Source organism: Pyrus communis, chromosome 11, assembly GCF_041283825.1.
Source record: "Pyrus communis isolate YQ-2024b chromosome 11, ASM4128382v1, whole genome shotgun sequence".
NCBI classification, from domain to species: domain Eukaryota; kingdom Viridiplantae; phylum Streptophyta; class Magnoliopsida; order Rosales; family Rosaceae; genus Pyrus; species Pyrus communis.
Genome location: NC_142575.1, coordinates 1298573 through 1314514, shown reverse-complemented (window position 1 = coordinate 1314514; position 15942 = coordinate 1298573). Strand labels below are relative to the sequence as shown.

The following is a 15942-nucleotide window of genomic DNA, read 5'->3' as shown; positions in this document are numbered from 1 at the left end:
GAACTTGGGATGGTTATACCAAAGCGTGGCAATTTAAAAAAGTAACCATGCCCAATATTGTGTAGTATTGTGAAGTTCCATACGAATGAACAGAAAAATATTGAAACACAATTGTTTAGGGAGAGGGAAAGAGCTCAGCAAGGAGCTGTACAAGTCAAAGAGAGCGGCTGCAATAATGAAGGGAGTAAAGCTCATCTACATAACTTCGACACTAACTGCTGACTTTGCTTTGCTTTTATGTTCAATAATGTTGAGAGTTGATTGTGTGGGGGAGAGTTTGTAGTTTGTAACACATTGGTGAGGGACAAGTCTATTTCAGGACTTATATAATTTTGGGTTATTTTTTATATTGTCAATTAGTTTTATGGTAAAATTCTAATTTTATCATGGTATCAAAGCATGTTGTCTATACTTTGAAAGTCCAAAGGGTCACAAGTACTCATACATTTTTTTAAGGAAAATGTTTAGGTGACTCTCAAAAGTAGGACTCTTTATGAACTCTCCGCCACCTCATATGTTTAACACAATTCTCGTGCTAACATTATAAAATATTATGCTACAAATATAAGATAATAAAGAATCTATGAAGAGTTATACTTAAAAAAAATCTTCTTAGCATATCTCTTTTTCAATTATCAAGGACAAAACTGAACACAAAAGTCTAAAAACTGAAAAGATGCCTTGCACTGACGTAGCAGTTGTCATTATATAAGGGCGGAGGCAAGAATTTTAAAAGGAGTGTGGGCTAATATTTGTTTAAAAAAAAAAAAAAAAAAAAAACTATATATGGACACTGAAGGGACGCCTAAATTTGAATTGTAAAACTTGAAAGGTGCAAGTGGCATGAATTGAATTAAGAAAATATGACTTGTGTATATGGTAACACAATATTTATACATTTTTATTGCCCATATTGCCTAAGTTTTGTGCTATGTTTTCTTGTGAAATTGATTGTTTGATGTGTCTAGTGCGTATTTTGTAGATAATGGACCGTAGAGAAGACTTTGGAGTCTTTTGGTGATTTCCAGACTAAAAAGGATCAAAGCTGAGAAGAACTGAAGTCAAGAAGTATTCCAACGATTATAAGATGCTAATTTGTTCAATCCACAATTTAATGGCTGCTATTTGGAAATTATAAATGGAGCTGGAGGGTGCTGCGCAGAACTGTCATATTCGTTGGGACGTTACAAATTCATCAGGACGAACTGAGTATTGTGCTACATATGTATGAAAAGCCCTGGATGTTTGATTTTGGTAGAATTTTACAGATCATGATTCTGATGCATCTAGAATAAGTTATACCTGTTTTAGTGCGAGAAAGTTAGTTCAAGAATTCTATGCGATTCCGAAGAAGTGGAGTCCAGTCAAGAAACTGAAGTGTAGTAATGTTGAGATTCCTGTTTGGGATGGGATTCAATAATTGCGGCAAAGGCTAACCTAAACTTACCCATATATTCCTTGGATGGTTGTTAGAAAAAAAGAGGAAAGCAGCAACGTGGAAAGGAGTAGGAATCACTTCATCATAGAGGATTGACCTAGGGAAGAAGCCAAACACCAAGGGGTACTTCATTGTTTTCTTTTACATATTTTCAGACTTTGTTTCATGATTATGTTTTGTTATAATTTGAGGAACTGGATCCTCTCTGGATCCCCAAAAACTAAGCAGCCTGAATAATAAATCAGGGCTGTTGAAATTTGATCCAACGGCTACAATTATTATAACTTTTAGAGAGGCCCCTATTTGTAGCCGTTTGATCAAATTTCAACGGTCCAGGATCATTGCTTAGGCTACTCAGTTTTTGGGGATCCGGTTCCATAATTTGATGGTTATGATGAACTAAATTCTTTATTAAGGATCCGATGTAGCCTTCATGATAATTCTATGTCGTAGTTAACTTTATTCTTTTATCAATTCAAAGGTTTCTAGTTTCATTCATTGTGCTTAAATCATTCTTTATGTTCATGTTATTGACTGGCTACCTTTAATATGAATTTTTATGCTTAGCCTTGAAATAGCTCTCTTGGATGAATGAATTGTTGTTGATGCAGACGCCATGCTAAGACATTTTTTTTGTTTTCTTTGTTCTCCTTCCACTTAATAGATTTTTTTTATTATTGACTTAGACATGGTTAAGTTGATGATTAAGAATACTTGGTTACACTCGGACGCCGAACAAACAATCATAATAAAGAGAGAACGAACCCTAGAACCTAAATTGAATTGTTCTTACTAAGTTATCTAATGACGTAGAATTGGATTGATATGGTGAAGTCGGATACCTAGTGTTTCAACCATTGTTTTTAGAAATTATTTACACAAATTCTCTTTTTAATTTACTACACTTAAGATTACTTAATCAACTTCTCCTTGGTTAATTAATTGAATTTCTTAGTCTAGTTCTTTTCGTTATTTTTATTCTTGTGGGTGCTGCATAATTGGACTTAATTAGGTGACTTACAAATCTCTGTGGATACAACACTCGTATTTGCTTGCTATACTATCATAGTGATTCGTGCACTTGCGAGAAATTTAATTTGTTCATCAAGTTTCTGGCTCCGTTGCCGGGGATTTGTGTTATAAAGTCCTATCTAATTATTTCTAGTTATGTATCCCCTGAATTTGTTTATTTTATTTGTTCTAAATTTATTTGTTTCTATAGGTAGTGAATGCAAAGTCGTCGATCGCAAGAAGGAGAACTATTGCTGATTGACGATAATATTGATCAAATAAGAAGAGGTACAAAAAAGCGTGGAGAAGAAGAAGAGTTGGATTGTGAATTTGATTCCAATCATAGTGCGTCCACATTAGAATTAGAAGAAAGAGAAGAGGACGTTGATGACATCCAAAAGATGGTAGATGCAAATCTACGTCCCATGAAAGAATTTGCACGCCCAGTTGTTGAAACATCACCATCATGCATTTTATTAGATGTTACTGCTAGAAATTATGAGTTGAAAAATACTCATCATAATATGATTCCTTCTTTTTATGGTGTTGCTAGTGAAGATTCTTTGTCATTCATTTGTGATTTTTATGCTACAATTCAAACTCTTCCTTTGCAGGGATTAAGTGAAGATCAATTGCAGATGAGGTGTTTCCCATATACTATGAAGGACAAAGCTAAACAATGGCTTATGTCTTTGACACCCAAATCACTTGTGATAAGCTCATATTTATATATATTTTACATCAAATTCACTTGTCATTTCTTAGTTAGTTCCTTATATTTTTGAGCAATTCACTTTGTTTTTGTGTTTTGTAGGATTTATCAAGCAAAGAAAAGAAAAATAGCACAAGTGGGATTTTCAGTAACAAATTCGTCAAAACTGCCTGTGCAGATCAGCTAAATTTGGAAGCAAGTTTCGAACTGCTCAGAATGAATTAGAGAATGAGGTTTATATGCTTGGAAAGCTACGGATGTCTATTTTCTGGAGCATTTCACAGATTGTTAATATCATTTTTCTAGAAGAAGTTATGGCCGTTTTAACACTGAAAGGTTCACAAGTGGCTGAGCAGTTTGTGACTGCAATGAAAGCAATAAACCCAATAAATCTAGCATCCAAAACTAATGTAGCCAAGAACAAGCCAACTGACACCTATTCAAATATTAGAGGAAATGAAATTAAAGATGAGGATTAAGTGGGAGTAATTGGCATAAAGGCTGCCCAAAGAGTTACAATCCAACCGCACTCAACCATTTCCTCTCACTCAACCAATCGATACAAGCCATTTTTCAAGGCCATCAAGAAAACGTAGAGAGACAAGTGGGACGACGAGTACGAGAAAACATTTCAAGACTTGAAGAGATACTTGACATCCCCTCCGCTATTATCCAAGCCAAAAGAAGCTGAGGAATTATGCATCTAATTGGCATTCTTAAACATAGCAGTAAGTCTGGCCTCATACAAGAAGAGCTAGGGGCCCAACTGCCAGTATTCTACATTTCTAAAGCTCTCCTCGATGCGGAAAAAAGATACCCGAAGATTGAAAAGCTAATTTTGGCACTAATTGTGGTAGCTTGGAAGCTCAGACCATACTTTCAGGTGCATACGGTCATTGCCACGACTTAATATCCCCTACAATCTATCATATATGGTCCAGAAATTTCTCAATGAGTGATGAAGTGGGTGTTGTAACTCGACCAATACGACTTGGTTTTCTAACCACGCATGGCAAAAAAATCTTAGGCCTTGGTAGACTTCATAGCGAAGTTCACTCCTGGCTTAGAAGACGCAACAGCAAAACCTGAATGAGCTCTTGAAGCAGTTGAGCATGCTCTGGCCGCACCAACCCTTGCCAACAAGGACTTTTGGTGCCTGCACGTCGATAGTTCATCCAACTACAAGGGTTCAGGAGTAGGTTTGGTTCTTGTCACCCCAGACGACTCAATGCTCGAGCAAGCCATCACTCTAGGCTTCAAGGCATCAAATAACGAAGTAAAGTATAAGGCCTTATTGGCAGGCATCTGAATGGAATAAGATTTGGCAATCAAGAAGTTCGTAATCCATTCTGATTCTTAGCTCATCATTAACCAAGCTACTGGGGAGTATGCAGCAAAGTATCCAAGGATCACACTATGCTTCGAGAAAGTACGCAAGAAGCTTGAGGCGTTTCAGACGTACACCTCACACAGGTGCCACGGGCAGACAACACATATGTAGACACCCTGGCAACCTTAGGCTCCACTGTGGATTACTAGTTCAGACGCTTCATCCTGATCGAGTATTTGGATAGCCAAGCATAGAAGAAGAACTGGCAGCCGAGGTGTTACAAGTCAACACAACCCCAAGCTGGCAAAACCCCATCATTGACTATCTAATTAATGAGACACTCCCTGCAGAAAGATTGGAAGCTAGGAAGCTCTAAATAAAGGCAACACACTACTACATGTGGAACGGCATTCTCGTCTAAAGATTATTTTCAGGCCCATATCTCTGCTGTCTAGCGTCTCCCGACAATTTGAAAGTTCTGAGCTCGATCCACGAAAGAGTTTGTGAAAACCACTCAGAAAGCTGATCCTTAGCACATAAGGTCTTCAATGCTGACTATTACTGGCTTACTGTGCATTAAGATGCTAAGAAGTTTGTATAAAAGTACGACAGATGCCAACATTTTAAGCTTGTACTCGCACTGCCTGCCAGCGAGCTCTACCCACAGACAAGCCCATGGTCATTCATGCAGTGGGCAATCGACCTAGTAAGGCCTATGCCGCCCGCTACTGAGAGTAGGGGCATGATGATCGTGGCTACTGACTGTTTCACCAAGTAGGTAGAAGCCATGCCCATGGCCACCACTACTCAATCAGACATAGAGCGCTTCATATGTCGGTTCGGCATCCCTCAATCTATCATCACCCACAACGGCCCACAATTCGTGGGCAAATACTTGGCTAAGTTCATCCACAAATATGGCATCAAGTAGCATATGTCTACAGCTAGATATCCTCAAGGCAATAGGCAGGCGGAGAAATCCAACAAGACAATCCTAGACTGCCTCAAGAAATCCCTCACATACAAGTAGGGAAAGTGGCCAAGCGAACTTCCTGATGTCCTATATGCGTATCGCACCAAATGACAAGCAACCAGTGAAACTTCTTTCTCCTTGGCATTTGGTTCAAAAGCAATCATCCATCCCAGTGTCATTGTGCCAAGCATCAACACCATACTGCTAACTTTGGAATAGAACAGAAAGGAGATGGCCACAAATCTAGATTTGGCAGAGGAGGAACGCGAGAAGGTCATCATTCACATCGCAACCTACTTACAACAGCTTCTCTCTAGCTACAACAAAAGGGCAAAGATACGGCAGTTTCAGCCTGGAGATCTAGTCCTAAGAAAAGCATTCATCACCGCCTAAAGAGAAGGCTTAAAAAATATGACTCTAATGTGGAAAGGTTCATACAAAGTCAGTAAAGCAGGCGGCAAGGGTAACTACACCCTCACCATCATTAACGAAAAAGAGATTGACAAGCAGTGAAATGCCTACAACCTGTAGAAGTACTACACATGACCTCTCACTTCTTCCTAAGCATTGCTCAAACGAAATAAAGCTCGAAGACTCAACCACCTCGACAAGCACTTCCTCGCAAGCCGAGGACTATCCAGTTGCTACGCAGTTTCTACCTTTCAGCTAAGTTCAATATCCTTCATCTCATTTTTCAATAAAGATTTCTGAAGTTATTCATCACTTGGCTCGATTGCGTATTTGCAACAACTGTCTACTCTTGCTCTCATTGAAGATTATGTCCAATCAAGGGACCTATCGCAGGAATTGCACCCCTTCATAGACCAACCTTGCGCTCTCTCTGGGAGATGGTAAACTACGCACTTCGAATATCCAGATGTGGATGGGTCGGGTTGCCCTAGTGTGTAACTAGAGCACGATGGCCTGCGCCGGCTTCCCTAGAAGTAGCCACAATGGTCTTTTTCAAGGCTTAGTGTGGTCTTTCTCAAGGCTTAGCTAGATTGAAAGATTTTAGGCCTTTGACTTGATTCACGGGGACTTGGGCCTCAGAGACCGAGGAGGCACACTGCGCAGTTCGCCCTTTGGACGGCTGATAGGATTTTTAGTACCTATGAAAAGAAAGTTAAAATCACATAAAATGCTTGCAAGAGTACAAGGTTGTTGTAGTATATATGCTCATGCAAGGTCATTCTCCACAAGGACTATTTAAATAATTTATGTAAAACTAATTCCTAATTAATCACTTAAAAGTAGAAATTGAGAAAATAGATTTTGAATTTGGATAATATGAAAAACGAATTTTAATTAAAAACCAAATAATAAACTCAAACCAAATTTTATAAGAATAAAAGAAAAGAGTTTTTAAAAATCAATTATGAAAGCACTAGGGTTCCGCCATCACCTAGCAATCCTATGTATTTTTACCAATTATTCATGATCTACACATGCCACTTTGAAAGGTTAGGTTTTCCTAATATATATTTGTGGGAGGATAAAAACCGGTTTCAACTTACGGGCCAATACCGATCATCCAAGGAGAAAGTGTTGTGCAAGATAAAAAGTCCACAAGGAATATACAGACGCAAGGGGAACGTGCCTAGATAACTACCCCACTACGGAGGAGAAGTGGGAGAGGAAGACAAGTCCAATCAACTGATTTGAGCATCGGAGTATCTTTCACAGGTACCTCGCTAGCGTTAGCTAGGGAGGAAGATTGTTTGGGACGCCTCTAGTGAGGGATTCGGCAAACGTGAGCGCGAGGATTGCAGTCAACAAATCTGTGGAGGTATTTTTTTCACGTAAGAAATCTCGCTCCAACAATATTCTACTTGGAACCTCCAACATAGAACGTATATCTAACATGCAATCCGTCCGGACGTTTGGATCGAATATGAACATGAGAGACTCATTATATTTTGTGAAAACCCTTTGAAAAACCATGCAACCCTTAAGACGTGGTGTTCATCTTAAGTGAAATTGCAATATTTATCACAAGAAGCCAGCATCAATTCCAAGGAACCTTCTGACCAAAATTGCATCAAATTACTTTTCTAAATATCCCAATGGTGATCAAATATTAAGACAATTAGATAGTTTAAAACGGTGATCAATAATTCAAAGCATGCATGCAATCAATCATAAACAATTAAATAAAAATTACATATTCATGCTAAGGATCAAGGCTTCACCCCTAGAAAAACAGATTAGTTACACATATTCATAATTAAAATCACAGAAAATACTATTATGAAGAAAAAGAATGAGAATACCTTAAATTAAAAATCTAAAAATCTCTACGCTTAGCCAATTTCCTCTCTCAAAGAATGCACGGAGAAGAAGCCTTAATAATAGGGCCGGCCAAGCTTATTTAACCTAGTAAAAATTAAATTCTCCTACTAAAAGGTCTTCCAATCAAACTAGGAAACTAAAATAACTAAAATAAAATAGGAAACATAACCCTAAATTAAATGATAAAATTCGCCTAAAATCTGCATAGCCACTTTTTGGACCTATATTTGCTCCAAAACCGGCTAAAATAGCTGGATTTAAAGTTTGGAATATTCCGAACACTTCTCCAGAAGGCCACAAACCCATAAGAGGTCATCTTGGGCTCCAAAAACGCAATTTAAGCCCATAAATGTCACTTTCCAATATCGCGCACTGCTTCTTTATTCCATAGCCAGAAAATAACCACTGGGTAGAAAAATCCCAAATTTTGACACAAATACACCAAGAGACACACAAACGTCCACCAATTTGAAGCACTCCAAAATTTGTCCATTTGACAATGTTTTGCTTCAGAGGAAGTCAAATGTCCTATATTGAAAATATAAAGCAAAGTATCAAAATTCTACCAAAATAATTACCATTTGATGGTCTTGAATGTGTAAAAATTTATTTCCATTAATCATCAATTTTATCTTAAAAGTAATAATACTTTAAATTCCTCTTATCCAGTATTGTACCAAACATAGTATAAATAATATAGTCGTTAGTCCGATACTGTACCAAACGTCAGACAAATTTAGTTAATACTATCTGATGACTATTTATAATATTCGACTGAAATAGTCAATACAATTCGAGTTGTCAAACGAGGCCTAAGTCTCTACAATCTTTAAATTGAACTCCAGTAGTTCCTTATAAATAGATTATTCTTATAGATATCATTTTTTAATGGTTGTAAATACTTGAAAAATAGTTATCACGCACCCCAAATTATAATCACTGTATAAACTTTTTTTTTTTTTTTTTTTAAAGTTCTAACGGCATCTAGTCCCTAGAACTCTCATAAAAATACTTATTTACCCATATCGTAGATTTTTTTGTCGACAATTTACCTATATCATAAATGGGGTAACCCCCGCGTATGCCGCTTTTGAGCCTTGTTCTAATGTCCGGATGTGCCAAGAAAAGGTATTCAACTCTATCTCAAACATATTTCGTTTCAAAAATTTTGTAATCTTTTTATTTTATAGTATGTTACAATTGGACTCAATTTAAATAACAACTTGGATTTTTATACCTGGATCTAAACTGCCCTTTTTTTAATTAACGAACAACTAAAAAGTTGAGTTGAAGTTTAGCTAAAATTTAATTTAGGAAAAATTAGTATCATGTCCCTAGTTACTAATTTTCATTGACTAAAACCTTATTAGTTTTCAAATTTTGATTCAAGTCCCTAGTATTAATATAATAATGAATTTACATGTCAGTTACATAATTTTTTAAAATAAAAATTAATAGTTGATTTAGAATTTTAATACTCACACCTTTATTAAACACCTAACTAATTTTCAATTCAAAACATTTCCAAAATAAATAAAAAATTAGAATAAGTTTGTACCATTAGCTTTTTTTAAAAATATTTTCAATTTTTTAATCTTATAAGTACCCATTCATGTAATTTTTTCAAATTTTTAATCTGAAAATGTACTCATTCTTAAATATACCAATTTGTTATATGTAAAATGTACCCTTTTATATATATATATATATATATATATATATATATATATATAATCTATTCAATTTTTTTCTAATCCATTTTTAAACTTATATGTGCACATTCTTTTTTTATTTTTTATTTGAGAATGTATCCATGTCAAATCCCGGCCCGGGCCCCCACCACATCCCAGGCTCGACTCCATCGTAGTACGATATTGTCCGCTTTGGGCCCCGACCACGCCCACACGGTTTTGTTTCTAGGAACTCACACGAGAACTTCTCGATGGGTCACCCATCCTAGGAATACTCTCGCCTGAACTCACTTAACTTCGAAGTTCTGATGGAACCTGAAGCCAGTGAGCTCCCAAAAGGCCTCATGCTAAATAGAGATGGAAATATATATATATAAGGCTTAGGAGGATCCACTCCCCTGGGCGATGTGGGATGTCACAATCCATGTCAAGTTTAGTCGAAGAAATTTACTAATGTTATTAAGCCTAATTTCCTTTTTATTCTTTTTTGTGTGTTTTTTGAAGAATGTACCCATGTTTTGGTACAATAATTTTTTGGCTAGTTTTGATGAATGTACTCATGTTTATATATATACACACACACACAATAGTATAATTTATATTTTAATATTTTTAATCCCACAAATTATGGTTTTTTATTTAAAATCTCATTAATATAAACAACTATAAATTTCAATTTTTAATTTAAAAAATATAGTAACATACATAGAAATAAATTATCACTTTAATTTCAGGGATTTCAATCAAAAATTAAAAACTAACAAAATTTCAATTAGAAAATATTAATAATTTAACTTCAAAATAAAAAGCATGATTAGAGACGCATGAAAGTGTATCGAATTTAATCCCAGTCCCTCTCCAAAAAATACAAACCATTAAAATATTAGTTGGATTCTTTTCTCTGCTGATCCTTCGTCTACCTTTTCTGTTATCAGACATCATCAGAACCAGGCCTAACCATCCTCTCATAATTGACATTCGTCCAACGTACAAAAACGTTCTCAAAGTCTGTACCAGTTGAAGCTAAGGAAGAACCAGGTTAATCATCTAGTTATCAAATCCCTACATAGTTTTTCTCCCTTTTTGGTGGTACCTATTTTATTGTTTGAACTTTGAATCTTACAACTTTTTTTCTCTGTTAATTAAAAAAAAAAAAAAAAAAAAAAAAGGACAGGTATGGAAATTGTTAGTTTCGTACTAGAATTAAGTTGGTAAGTTGTTATGGACTCCAGTGAAGCGTAATGTGGGTTACTTGGTGCATTACAAGAGCCACATGCAGTCTCTTGAAGTTCTGGTCGGCCATGCAGAATGATTACCAGCGAGAAGTGGATGCGGCGCTAATGAATGGAGACGAAGTTAAGTCCGTGGTTCAAAAATGGCTCAAGGATGCTGACAAGGCAATAATCGATGCGAAAAGACTGAATAATGAAACCGGAGAAGACAAAACATGCCACGGAGGCTGCTGTCCGAATTTGAAATGGCGTTACAGTTTAAGCAAGAGAGCCGTTAAGGAGGCAGAAGAAATTAACAAGCTTAAAGAAGAGAAAAGGTTTGAAACAGTTTCGCTTCAAGTTAACCAACCCGTTGAGTTTGAGTCCACCATGTCAACGGGAGATTTCGAAGCATTTGAAGCAACAAGGCAAGCCATGGATGGGGTCATGAAGGCACTGAAAGACGATAACATCACTGTCATTGCGGTCTATGGAATGGGAGGCATAGGCAAGACGACCATGGTGAAACATGTAGGTGTGCAAGCGAATAAATTAAGGCAAGCTCTTTGATCATGTGATTATGGCTGTCATTTCCCAAAACGCTTTCAACAACAGCTTGCAGAAATGCTGGCCTTGAATTTGAATGAGCAGACAGAAATAGCCAGAGCAGCCAGATTGAAGGAGAGAATAATGAGAGGAAAAAAGATCCTTACAATTTTGGACGACATTTGGAAGACAATAGATTTGTCTCTCATAGGGATCCCCGATCACTACGAGCTCCAAAACTGCAATCCCAAAGTTCTAATCACCACAAGGATATGGAATGTATGTCATGCCATGAAGAGTGAAGAAAAGATTCATCTTGATATCCTATCAGAAGAAGATTCTTGGGCCTTGTTTGTGAAAATGGCAAACAGGTCTTTTGAATCAACCAATTTCTATGACATAGCAAGGAAGGTAGCTGGAGAATGTGGTGGTCTCCCAATTACTTGGAAGAATTAATGGAGAGAAGCAGCTAACTAGAGATGTCCCAAACTACCAACCTTGATGACGAAGGGGATGTGTTTAGATGTATAAAGCCGAGCTATGATTACTTGAATGGCAATGACGCCAAGTCATTTTCCTTACATTGCTGCTTATTCCAGGAGGACTCTGATATCCAAATCGAAGAATTGATGAAGTATGGTATTGGGAAAGGATTGTTTCGACATGCCAACTCAATGCTAGAAGCCGGAAGCACAGCACATTTGGTGGCCAAGTACCTTAAAGCTTGTAGCTTGGTTTTGGATGGTGAACAAGGATGTGTAAGAATGCATGATGTGATTCGGGACATTGCAATACTAATTGCATCATCTGGGGATGAGCAAGACTCCGCAATCTCCCTAATGGGGAATGAAATCTGCAACCTTCCTGACGAGTTGGTATGTCCAAAACTCCGGATTTTATTACTAAAGTCAAATTTTGAAGTAAAGGAGATCCCAGAAGATTTTTTCCAAAGCCCAAATGCATAGGGTATTCGACATAAGTAGTGCCCAAATTTCTTCATTACCCTCATCATTTAATCTCTTAACCAAGCTCCAAACGCTGCATCTAGATTGTTGTCAGTCAATAACGGATGTATCAATTCTCGGAGAACTGAAAAAACTGGAGGTTCTTAGCATGAGAGAATCTGTTATTGAGGAATTGCCAGAAGAAATTGGACAGTTGACCAATTTAAGGATGTTGGATCTCACTATGAGTACCTACATTGCAATAATTTCATCCAATGTGCTATCGCGGCTGTCCAAATTAGAAGAACTATGCATGCAACAGAGTTTCGCTGACTGGGGCAAGAAAGTTGAAGGAGAAGATGACAAAACTAATGCTAGTTTTGATGAGCTAATTAGCTTGTCTTTCTTAAACATTTTGAAGGTTGACATTTCTGATGCAGAATGCCTTCCAAAAAATGTAGGGTTCCTCCGAAATTGGGGAAATTTTGATATATATATCGGCAGAAACCCATTTTATCGTTCCATGAATGTGCAATTATCAAAGAATACTATTTCTCCATTTTCAAGAGCCTTGCTTCCGGACACAACAATCAATATGCTGCCGGATTTGTTTAACAGCACAGTGACGGAGAGAGTGGAAAAAATAATCTACACGGAGCCTAGAAGTTTAACTGACATTTTTATGGAGTACAATCATGGGAAGTTGCATGGACTCAAGTTTTTGCATCTCCAAGAGTGCCGTGAGATGGTAACTTTGATGAACACAGAAACTAGGGTTCCAAATAAGCCTGTGCTCAAGAGCTTGGAAGAGTTGCATGTCTTCTACTGGGACCGCTTGCAACAGTTATGTGTTGGTGAATTACTGCAGGGGTCGCTTGGAAATCTAAAGCTGTTGGAGGTCGAGCAGTGTGAAGGTGTGGCTGATGCGCCTGTTCCATCCAATCTGTTGCAGAGACCACAAAATCTTGAAGTACTAATTGTATGTGCCACTGGTATGGTTTATATATTCAAATCTCAAGGGCTTGAACAAGAAGAAACAGTCTTGACAAAACTGAGAGAGATGAAACTGGAGAATCTACCGGAACTGACAAACATATTGAACGGTCCTGTTCAGCCTGCAATGTTCCATAACCTTAAAACTCTGGCGATTTCCAAGTGCAATAAATTGACAACACTCTTCACATTCGACGTAGCTCAATGTCTGCGGCAATTGGAAGAACTTTGGGCGGAGGAATGCCATAGCTTGGACAAACTTTTCGGCCTAAGCAAGGGATTAATAGTGCAGGATGACGAGATCATTTTTCCACAACTGAAGAACTTTGCATTGCAAAGTCTTTCAAAGCTGACAACCGTGCTCGCTGGAAGTACTCTTTTGTGCCCTTCATTGGAATACTTGCATGTGCTGGACTGCCCCGAGTTTTTAACCTCTACTTCTGACTTCCACAGCAATATCCAAGTCCAAGTAAACAATGAGCAACATTTCCTCCTCCTAACAGGGACGAAGCCAGAGATTTGTGTGAATGGGGACATCTTCAAACAAAAAAGTTATAATTTAAAAGCTCAAGAATTTACTAAACACAATACTTATATATTAATCCAGAAAGTTTTTCATACAACAGTCCCTTACAATATCCTTCGACGCGTTTTCATGTTCTGAAAGCGTTGCATGACAACATCATTACCAATACCATCAAATATCTCTCTTTCTATAAAAATAAGCATGTTACCATACATCCATTGATCTCCCATCCGATTTCTTAATCGATTCTTTAGAATTTTCATGGCCGAAAATGCTCTTTCAACGGTTGCAGTAGTAACTGGAAGAGTTAGTGCTAATGTCACAAGCAAGTAAACCAGCGAATACGCCTTGTGTTTTTTGCATTGAACCGTTTTTTTGCAAGATCTCCAATCTCTTTTAAACCTAAAAACTCAATGCTAGACCGCATATCCACAATGTAAGTCTCAAGTTGAATCTTAAGTATCACCAGCTCATTCATAGAGAAATCTTTAGGATAAAACTGGGCAAGACGCAATAGCTTTTGGCTATCAAAAGCAGAGAAGGAGTCGGCTGGACATAAACATGCCAAACAAAGAAGTAACTCAGAGTTGGTCTCATTGAAACGATTATTTAGTTCTTGAAGCTGCCAATTCAAAACAACATAAAATATCCCAACACAATAATGATGCATATTTGTGACTGCTTGTGCTTTTCGTTGCCCTCGCCTTCGAGAAAGAAACATATCATCGTTATTAGGCACATCAATATTATGTTTAAGACAAAATTCTGAGACTTCACTAAGTAAAGAATCCCAGCCACTTTTCCTCATTATCTCCAACCGTTGCTTACCAACTCCAACCCACTTCATGGCATTTACAATATCCTGATCTTTCCTTTGCAATGCTTGTGACAATTCATTGGATATTCCTAGTATATCTTTCATCAAGTGTAGATTAAATACAAAATCAAATAATTACATGGAATCCAATAAATTATTCGCTTCACATCTTTGTTGAGAGCTTACTATATCATCAGCTATTACTTCAAGTACATCAAGTATGGATGAAAACATAGTCCTTATACTTACTAAAGTACCAAAGTGTGAACCCCACCACGTTTCTCTAGCACGTTTCAAAGTAGTTTCTTGATTTTTGCCTTTCCCACTTGTAAACTCACCACTGTTTAGTGCTTCAATAATTGCAATAGATTGCTTCTCTCGAAGAAGATCACAACGCTTCGATGAAGCTCCAACAACATTTACCAAAATAGTAACTATACTAAAAAGATACTCAATTTGGATGTTCTTAAATACCTCATCAATGGTTTCCTTGAGTGAGAGAGCAGCGGTACTAGTAACATGCTCAATGCCAATAAAACGCTCAACGACATGCCCATTCTTGTCCACATAATGCAATACAATAGTCATTTGTTCCTTTGTTGATACGTCGTGAGATTCATCAATCAAAATAGAGAACAACAAAGTGCCAATGTCCTTAATAATAGCCTTGATGGTCTCAGTTGCACAAGCATTTACAATGTCTTTTTGAATATCTGGTGATGTCAATTTGTGATTCTCCGGAGTATTTTTCAAAGTAACAGCTTTCACATCCTCATTGTGGTCGGCAAGAAACTGTAGAAGCTCAAGAAAGTTTCCATGGTTGCTTGAATGTTCAAATTCATCATTACCACGAAATGCAAGCCCTTGTCTCAAAAGAAATCAACAACAATCGATTGATGCATTCAACCGAGCTCTATATTGAATTCGAGATTCATCATGAGTTTTAGAGAAAAAAGATTGGATATGTTGCTTTTGACTCCTTAAAGATTCAAAATTACTCCATGCTTGATTGTGTGCACTATTGACGCCTCTAATATGGGTTCAACTTCTATGAGGTTTTGAGACCGCACTGTTCTTGAAATTAGGTAAAATTCGGCGAATTGATCTGTTTTGGAGGGTACTAGTGGGTGCAAGTTCAAGTTTTTGATGAAACTGATCAAATTTTCGACGTGGGTTTGCTAAATTGATCGACTTTTGACGTGGGTTTGCTAGGTTTTTAGCGAAAGTCTTGGTTTTGAGGAGCGGTGATGGACTACGAGCGCTCTGATAGCAGTGGTAAGCTAAGTTGAATTTGCTTATCTGTTTTTCAATTTTGGTTTTAAAGTACCTTTGTTCTTCCATTGTGTAATCTATTGGTTCTCAGAGTAATTTTGACTCAAATTCTTGAATTTATGTTAGGTGTGGTAGAATTTGGGTTTAATCACTGCTCTGGATGTACTGTTTTACTCTTGAATTCATCAT

At 37.2% G+C, this 15942-nt stretch overlaps 2 pseudogenes; one reads left to right on the top strand and one right to left on the bottom strand.

The window, feature by feature from the left end:
• Positions 1-10620: 10620 nt before the first annotated feature.
• LOC137741494 (disease resistance protein At4g27190-like) lies at positions 10621-13701 on the top strand (annotated as a pseudogene).
• Positions 13702-13768: 67 nt separating this feature from the next.
• LOC148692628 (uncharacterized) lies at positions 13769-15069 on the bottom strand (annotated as a pseudogene).
• Positions 15070-15942: the final 873 nt, after the last annotated feature.